This window comes from Pipistrellus kuhlii, unplaced genomic scaffold (assembly GCF_014108245.1).
Source record: "Pipistrellus kuhlii isolate mPipKuh1 unplaced genomic scaffold, mPipKuh1.p scaffold_m20_p_3, whole genome shotgun sequence".
NCBI classification, from domain to species: Eukaryota; Metazoa; Chordata; class Mammalia; order Chiroptera; family Vespertilionidae; genus Pipistrellus; species Pipistrellus kuhlii.
The window spans coordinates 134,378,516-134,387,962 of NW_023425529.1; the positions used below are offsets into that span (position 1 = coordinate 134,378,516).

Sequence of the window (9,447 nt, forward strand, 5' to 3'; positions counted from 1 at the left end):
AAAGAGGACAGGTTTTGGCAGAGGTCTCCAAGTAGCTGTACTTCTAATTAGGGCCATTAAACAAGGTTATAGGGTCCTTTAAGTGTCTGATGATGAGCTGAACACACTGTCTCTATTCATGAAAAAAACACCAGTTAGATGACGAAGCAAGAATCAGAGGAAAAAAAACCCGTTTTTAGTATTTAATGTACAAGTCCTATTCTGTTTCTATTAACATTTGAGTGCTTCCTGAGGGGTTAGTACATGATCACTGAGTTCTCATAAAAAGCCTAAGCATGGATATTATTTACTTGGTCCACAAGAGTAAATGGGCCTTAGAAAGCTTAAGTGACCTTTCCATTGCTACCCAGTGAGCGTTGAGCCACGTTTGAACCTAGTTCTACTGACTGAACGGGGAAGCACTCTCAAGCGAGCTTTGTCCACGCTGGTGTGTCTTCCGACCAGTGCCTGCATCGTGTTACTAATGCCACATGTTACTGGCCCTTAGGAGAGAAGTACAGATACTGATAGGAAGCATTTAGAAATTTTGAAAGCAACTTGTTGGAGTCATTTTGATTCTATTGAATCTAATTTTTAAAAAATAGGGCTTGTATTTTGTGTCATTTTATAATTCATTTGTCTAGGAATTCACTTTTTTTTTTTTCATATCATAGACACTATATGATCATCTGAAAATAAAAACCCAGCCCTTGACTACAGATAGCTTGAGAAACTGCACTGGTATGTGAACGGCAGAGCCTTACTCAATTACATACGGAGAACTCGGATCTTTGCATTATCTCTTTCTAGGGGCTACAACTGGCTAAGGCCAATTTTTACTGGTTTCTTAGGAAAATTGTTCAGAATAACAGTACAGATTTACAGAGTTGCACTGGGATAACAAGCAAACTTCTATGCCAAGTATGTGTTAGCTGTACACCACAGACTTTGGTTCCATAGCAAAGACGAATGAGGACATCTGTACATGGAACTTGAATTTTAAAGCAAGATTCTAATAGTTATGTTAAAAAAGCATTCAAGATTTTTAATTGTCCCTAAGAATACTAATAAGTGAAGAAATTCGGTGAAAGTAGCAGACTCAGGTGACTAGCACTAAAAACATACCATTAAAATACTAGTAAGACTTTTTAAAGAATTTTCTAAACCTGTCAACTGTCCTTAAAAGATGAAGTAGGGCTTTGCACTAGAGATGATTCAAGAATGTTTTCAAAATGGGAGTGGGGCCACGCAGGAGTTTGCCAATTAATTTCAGACCTTTGAAATACTGTATAACTTCAAGTGTGCTTGCTACTTTTCTGTTAAGTTGTAAATTGATAAAATTTCCTGTTTCTTAAGAAAAACCATTTGTTTAAGTTTGAATTATGTAAGGGCTTTACAATAAATATACCCTCACTTATTAATTCTGGCTCAGTATTACGATAAGTATACCCACAAACTGGCATAAATATATTTTTATAGAGGAATATAGTCAAAAGGTGAAAATAATTACTGAACTCTAAGTATTTGAAACCTTCAATCAAAATTGGCTCTTTAGAAACCAGAAAAAACAATATTAGGAAGTTTATCCAGTTTTATGATCTGCTCTGGTGTCATTTAATGAATTCTCTGGGACTGCAGTTCCTTTAAGGTGATGAGTTTACTTTTTTAAAGAAACAGTTGGCATGTTACACAAAGAGCAGTGCTCCATAACCACACTTTCCCCCCATTTCACAGCCAAACGGTTGGCCAGTTTCCAGCATCTTCCTCACATTTACCTATTGTCCAAGTAGCTTCCTGCTCCTTAAACTTTCTGCATTTTTCTCCCCTATTTAAAACAAGTGAGGATATTAATTATATATTCGTTTACTGGACTGATTATTCTAAGGATAAGCTCTTAATTCACTTTGAGGAAAATGGCTTTGTGTCCCTTTATACATGTCATATATGGCCTTTTTAAAAGGAAAGTTGGGTGTGAGCAAATAGGTAAAACTTTTCTGGCTGCTTGGTAGTATTAAAACAAGCCCCACAGTTTGCAAGTTGGTGCAGCTGCTATGGAAAAGTGGAAGTTCCTCAAAAAATTAAAAATAGTTGTGTGCATGCATATGGACCTAGCCAGTGGCCATGGACAACAGGGGAGTGGGGACATATGTGGGGAGGGGTTTGGGATGGGAATGGGGGGATGAGGACAATTATGTGATACCATAATCAGTAAAAATAAAAAAATTAAAAATAGGACCCCTTACAACCCAGCAAGTCCACTTCTGGGTATATATCCAAAGAAATGCAAAACACTAATTTGAAAAGATATATATAGCCTTATGTTCATTGCATTATTTACAATAGGCAAGATATTGAAGCAATGAAAGTGCCCATCAATACACAAGTGGATAAAAAAAATGGTATGTTATGCAATGGAATATTACTCGGCTATAAAAAAAGAACGAATTCTTACTATATGTGACATGGATGGACCTAGAGGATATTATGCGAAGTAAAATAAGTCAGAGAAAGACAGATACCATATCATTTCACTTATATGTGGAATTTCAAGAAAAACTAAACAGTAATAGACTAACAGTTATAGAGAACAAATTGAGGGTTGCCAGATGGGAGTGGGGTTAGAGGACTGGGTGAAAAGTAATGGGATTAACAAATACCAACTGGTAGTCATACTGTAAAGTACAGCATAGCGAATACAGTCAGTAATCCTATCTAATAAAAGAGTAATACACAAATTAACCATCACTCCACCACAAGCTATGCCCATAAGCCAATCAGGAGCGAATATGCAAATAAACCCAACCAAGATGCCACAGAGCACAAGAGGGAGGCTTGGGATTTCCCAGCAATGGAGGAAGCCAAGCTTTCTGCCTGTCCTTGATGCCTAGGCTTCCACTCAAGGCTACAAAGTTTCAATTATATGATAGAAGATATATAAATCCAAACACAAATGGCTGCCACCAGGAGCAAGCAGAAGGCTTAGCTCTGCTCCAGGCTACAAAGTTTCAACTGTAGAAGGTAAACCCCAGATACCAGGGCCTCTGCTTGAATTGCTGGGGAGCATGGCCTGACTGCAAACCATCACAGGCCCCTTGCCCAGGCCGCCCCACGCCCCAAGGGATCCCCCACCCTGATCCAAGACACCCTTCAGGGCAAACCAGCTGAACCCCACCCATGCACCAGGCCTCTATCCTATCTAATAAAAGAGTAATATGCAGATTGACCATCACTCCAACACACAAGATGCAAGATAGCTGACCCCATGTGGTCAAAGATGGCTGCCCCCATGTGGACACAGGATGGCCACAACAAGATGGCCAGCAGGGGAGGGCAGTTGAGAGGGACCAGACCTACAAGGGAGGGCAGTTGGGGGCAATCAAGCCTGCAGGGGAGGACAGTTAGGGGTGACCAGGCTGGCAGAGGAGGGAAGTTGAAGGTGACCAAGCTTGCAGAGAATGGCAGTTGGGAGGGACCCAGGGCTGCAGGGGAGAGCAGTTGGGGTGGGATACCAGGCCTGCAGGAGAGGGCAGTTAGGGCTAACCAAGTCTGCAGGGGAGGGCTATTAGGAGCAAACAGGCTGGCAGGGGAGCATTTAGGCATCAATCAGGCTGGCAGGGGAATGGTTATGGGGTGATCAGGCTGGCAGGCAGAAGTGGTTAGAGGCAATCAGGAAGGCAGGCAGGCGAGCAGTTGGGAGCCAGCAGTCCTGGATTGTGAGAGGGATGTCCGACTGCCCATTTAGGCCCGATCCCACCAGGCAGTTGGACATCCCTTGAGGGGTCCCAGATTGGAGAGAATGTAGGCTGGGTTGAGGGACACCACCCCGCTCCTCTGCATGAATTTTATGCACTGGGCCTCTAGTTCTATATAATAAAGAGGCAATATGCAAATTAACCTTTATGTCCTGACAAGATGGCTGCTTATGATCAGGCCGGCAGGGGTGTTAGTGAAGGACGACCAAACGACTGAACAAGCAGGCTGCATGGGGTGACCAGGCTGGTGTGTCGAGGGGAAGGGGGACATGAGTGGTGACTAGACTGGCAGGGGGGCAACCAGGCTGGCAGAGGGGGGCAGGTGGGGGCAACCAGGCCAGCAGAGGCAGCAGTAATAGGTGACCAGGCTGGCAGGGGGGAGGAGGGTGGAGTTAGGGACAACTAGACCAACGGGAGGGGGGTTGCAGTTAGGGGCAACCAGGCTGGCTGGGTGGGGGGAGGCAGTTGGGGGCAATTAGGCTGGGGGGAGCAGTTAGGGGCAACCAGGCTGGCAGAGGGGGGAAGTTGGGGGTGACCAAGGCCAGCAGGGAGGCTATTAGGGGTGACCAAGCAGGCAGACAGGTGAGCAATTAGTAGCCAGCAGTCTGGGATTGTGAGAGGGATGTCTGACTGTCAGTTTAGGATCGGGCCTAAACCAGCAGTCAGATGTCCCCCAAGGGTTCCAAATTGGAGAAGGTGCAGGCTGGGCTGAGGGGACTTTCCCACAACCCCTTGTACACTAACTTCATGCACTGGGCCTTTAATATTGTAGTAGTAACTACCCTGTTTCCCCGAAAATAAGACAGTGTCTTATATTAATTTTTGCTCCCAAAGATGCGCTAGGTCTTATTTTCAGGGTTTGTCTTATTTTTCCATGAAGAATACGGTACACATTTATTGTTAAATGAAAATAAAGGAAATTTATTACCTGTATACAGTACAGCAGTACAGTAGTTGTCAACACAAACAAGACAAACTGTGAATCCTACAGTATCAAGAATTTACTCATTTATTCAATGACAATCATGTCATCATCTTCTGGAACATCATCATAACAATCCAATTCCTGAATTTCCTGGTGAATTTCTTGTGACTCCATTTCTTTCAGAATCAGTGGACCAAATTTCTCATGTTTAGCCTGGTTGGGGGGGGGGGCTTATTTTCGGGGGATGCTTTATATTTCACTTAGAAGGAAACCTGTAAGTAGGTCTTATTTTCGGAGGATGTCTTATTTTCAGGGAAACATGGTATTATGCCTGGTGGGTAGTAGAATTATCAAGGATCCCTTAGTCAATGATATAATTGTCTTAACCATTATGTAGTACACTTGAAACTAACATAAAATAATATTGAACGTCAACTGAAACTGAGAAAAAACCTTTCACTGGAAGGCTTCAGTCCTTTAGGATGCACCAGGAAAGAATTCATCCTGCCTTTTCCAGATTCTAGAGGCTACCTTCCCTTGGTTCCTGGCCCCTTCCTTCATATTCAAAGACAGCATTTTCAATTTTAAAAATTATTATAATAGTCTGGACCTTTTTTATGTAATTACAATGAGCAATTTTTCTAAATCAAAGACTTTAAAATTGTCTACTAGCATGTCAAACTCAAGACTGGTGGGCTGCATGTGGCCCTCCAGCCTCAAGTTTGACATGCTTGGTTTACAAATAGGTATATTTATGACTACAGTATGGACTTTTTGGTGGTATTTTATGCATCACTGTTCTGCCTTGTTGTCTTATCTATGCAGCCCAGGTCGAGGGCTAGAAATTAGAACCAAATGGCCCCCAGTTATACAATCCTTATATCATCTTAACTCACAACTGATATTTCAAACTCTTAAAAGGAAATGGACTACCCCAATTTTTCTGTCTTGGTTATTTTTAATATATTTTTATTGATTTAAGAGAGGGAAAGAGAGAGAGAGAAACATCAATAATGGACAAGAATTACAGATTGGCTGCCTCCTGCAAGCCCCACACTGGGTATTGAGCTTGCAACCCAGGCATATGCCCTGGCCAGGAATTGAACTGTGACTGCCTCATTCAGAGGTCAATGTTTAACCACTGAGTAATGCTGGCCATTATCTTTTTCTTTTCTTTTTTTTAATTTATGAAGAGTTTTTAATAATTTCAGTGATGTTATTTTTTGCAGTTTTGTAAGTCTATATTGTGCAAAGAACTTTATAAATTTTACTACAATAAATGTAAATGTAATTTTTAAAAAATGACAATAAATTTAATCAAAAATAGCCTCACAGATAAACTTGGGCTGGAGTCCATGCAGATTGTCCCCAGCTATGTATGGGGGAGAGATTATTTCTATCTCCTTAAAGAACTTCAGTTCAGCCGGGACTGGTTTGGCTCAGTGGATAGAGCGTCGGCCTGTGGACTGAAAGGTCCCGGGTTCGATTCCGGGTAAAGGCATGTACCTTGGTTGCGGGCACATCCCCAGTAGGGGGTGTGCAAGAGGCAGCTGATCGATGACTCTCTCTCATCGATGTTTCTAACTTTCTATCCCTCTCTCTTCATCTCTGTGAAAAATCAATAAAATATATTTTAAAAAAACAAAACAAAACAAAAAAACAAAACAAACAAAAAAAAAACCAACAAAACTTTAGTTCAGGCCTGAGCCTTCTTTACATCAACTCCTCCCTTCTAGCCTTCACTTTTCTATAAATGTAAAATATTGTTCAAATGCAGTAAATGTATTTAATCTTCCATTATGCCAATTTTTTTCTGGTAATATTGTTAAAATAGCCCAGATTACTAAGGTAAATTGAAGTTAATGGAAGCTGTTAAGATAGGAGATGAAAACAATTTCAATAGTTTAAAAACCATTTCAATTGAAATTATATAGACATCCTATATAATTAAGAGGCAATATGCAAATTGACCCTCACATCCCCACACAAGATGGCCACCTCAAGATGGCTGGCAGGGGAGAGTAATTGTGGACAATCAGGCCAGCAGGGGAAGGCAGTTAGGGGCTACCAGGCATGCAGGGGAGGGCAGTTGGGGGCACTTGGGCTGGCAGGGAAGCAATTAGGTGTCAATCAAGCTTGCAGGGGAGTGGTTAGGGGGTGATCAGGCTGGCGAGCAGTTGGGAGCCAGCAGTCCTGGATTGTGAGAGGGGTCCCAGATTAGAGAGGGTGCAAGCTGGGCTGAGGGACCATCCAACACCCCACTCCCCGCACAAATTTCATGCACCAGCCTTCTAGTTTTTCTCTAAAAACGCTATCTGAATTTAAGGACCCTAAGACTCCTATTTCTTTTCTTTTTTAGAATTCTATTTCTAAATAATCTGTATATATTCTTATTCTAAATGTAGAAAAAACCTATTTTTGATTTTTAACTTAACCACTTTCCTCATAAAATTTGAGGAATAAATTTACATTTTATGGTCAATTTTAAATTTTCCATCACTTTAGGCATCAGAACTTATAGATTTCATTTCCTTAACAAAAAAGCCGTTCTACTATAAAGATTATTTAATGCTAAGCATTATATCCATAAACTATGAATTTGAAACTAAAACATAAGTTTTAGTTTAACATGTTTTAAAATCAGTTAAACACATGTTAGGGTAGTTTTTAAAAATTGTAATACAACAACATTAGAAATTATCTTTATTCTTAAACTGACAAAAGCATTTAACACATAGTTTACAGTATAAACAAATTAAGTGCTATACATTTTGCTTATAAAGTGACTTAAAATATTTCAAGCATTATATAATTCAATTTGTACAAAAAGTAAATTTCCAAATAAAGCTTGGTTATTTGGTATAACTGATTATGTACTATCAAATCCATTCTCCAAAAGTTGTACAAGGAAAAAAGCTTCATTCATTAACACAGGTATTTCTGTACAAACCTTTTTACTATTTTGTAAGGGAGAGGGGGGAGAATAGTATAATAATTACTTTTAATTTCCAAGTCTAGATCATTCTTCCCCCCCCCCCTTCTCATTTATATGTGGCCAGAATACCATTAATTTTAAAAAGCAAAAATTACACAGAATATCACCTTTTACTTTATTCTTAGGAAGGTATTCAATTTAAAAATAGATTAGCCCTAACCGGATAGAGGACTTGGGGACTCAAGGGTCCCAGGTTTGATTCTGGTCAAGGGCATGTACCTTGGTTGCAAGCACATCCCCAGGAGGAGGAAGTGTGCAGGAGGCAGCTGATCAATGTTTCTAACTATCCCTCTACCTTTCTCTCTGTTAAAAAAAAATCAATAAAATATATTAAAAAAATAAAATAAAAATAGATTAGATCTGTAAGACTGTTAACTTCCATAATTACCAAAATGCTTTCTAGAAATTTGAAGCATTAATCTATTCCATGGGGAGTAAATCAGTTCTAATTTCCCTTAGGAGGGTAATATCAACTAGCACTAGTGTTTAGAATCAAAGTTTATATAATATCTAAAAGAACTTAGCCCAAAAGTTACTATTTTTACAGTCTACAATCTATGAATTACCTTCATTCATAAGAAAAGTATTAAAAATGCTAACTTAAATAATATATAAGTTCAACCAAATTAACAATCAAAAACTATAGACATTGTTCTATTAACATTTTCCAGTCTACTGAGCAATATTTACTTAAAAATATGATTAGGAACTTAAATATATCCTTTTAAATTTACAGTCTATGCTGAACTATACACTGATGCTTCTGTTATAATTTTTGAAAGTCTTACATAACTATATAATTCCAAAATGGAAAAATGAAATTCACTGGAGACTTAAAAAATATATTCCTTCATGGAAATAATTTTTAAGTATTTTAAAGTTCTACTTTTATTTGAATTTAGCTTTTTAAAAATAAACTTTTCAATTATTGTATAATACTTCAAAACTAGTTTAAACAAAACTGAGAATTCGTAAAACATTCCTTACTTTACATACAATGCCTCAAGTGCCAAATAAAATAATGTATTGCAGAAAAGAATTACAATGGTTTAGCAGATTACAGAGGAAATCTAAAAGTTTATACTAAACTAGACAATGCCTCCCTTCTGGTGTTTATTTTCTTTTAATTTTATCTTGGCTGTTTGTTATCCTTCTAATATAACTACTGTGTGACATATATCGGATGTCTAAGAATTATAATTATATTTATACCTTATTAAAGGTAACATTTGAGAACATTCAACCGATCTTTTTCATTAAATACAAAATAACGTACATTTTTTCCTCACAAAATGCTTACTTTCCTGAGCTATATTAAACACCTTATAACAGGTATATATATAACTGAAGACCCTAAAATGTCAAGTTTACATTAAAATAAAGAATGTAACACAACATTTTGTAAAATCTATTAGTACTCACTTCTTGGATATTATAATATACACTGAATGGCCGTATTATTATGATCTCTGAATACATACTAATCTGGCCACTCAGTGTATATCCTATATAAAAAAGACTAATATGCAAATTGTCTCCTCGTCCAGCAGGCAGGCCGGCCAACCGCCCATGTACCCTCCCCCTAGCCAGGCTGGCCAGATCACATCTACTCACGAATTCATGCACCGGGCCTCTAACACACACATCCTGAGTGGCCAGATTATTATGTGTTCAGAGATCATAATAATCTGGCTATTCAGTGTATAGGTTTTGTTCCTTCAGATTGTAAAATATTCAATCTTTATAACAGGTTTCAGATTTGAACCAAATTAAATAAAATCTGCAATCTGACTAAA

At 38.8% G+C, this 9,447-nt stretch overlaps 1 long non-coding RNA gene across 1 annotated transcript; it reads left to right on the forward strand.

Annotated features, from left to right (window-relative positions):
• Positions 1–12: 12 nt before the first annotated feature.
• On the forward strand, positions 13–2,610 carry LOC123653262. The gene is made up of 2 exons (XR_006742955.1): positions 13–2,066; positions 2,213–2,610. It is a non-coding gene; the product is annotated as an uncharacterized LOC123653262 (long non-coding RNA).
• Positions 2,611–9,447: the final 6,837 nt, after the last annotated feature.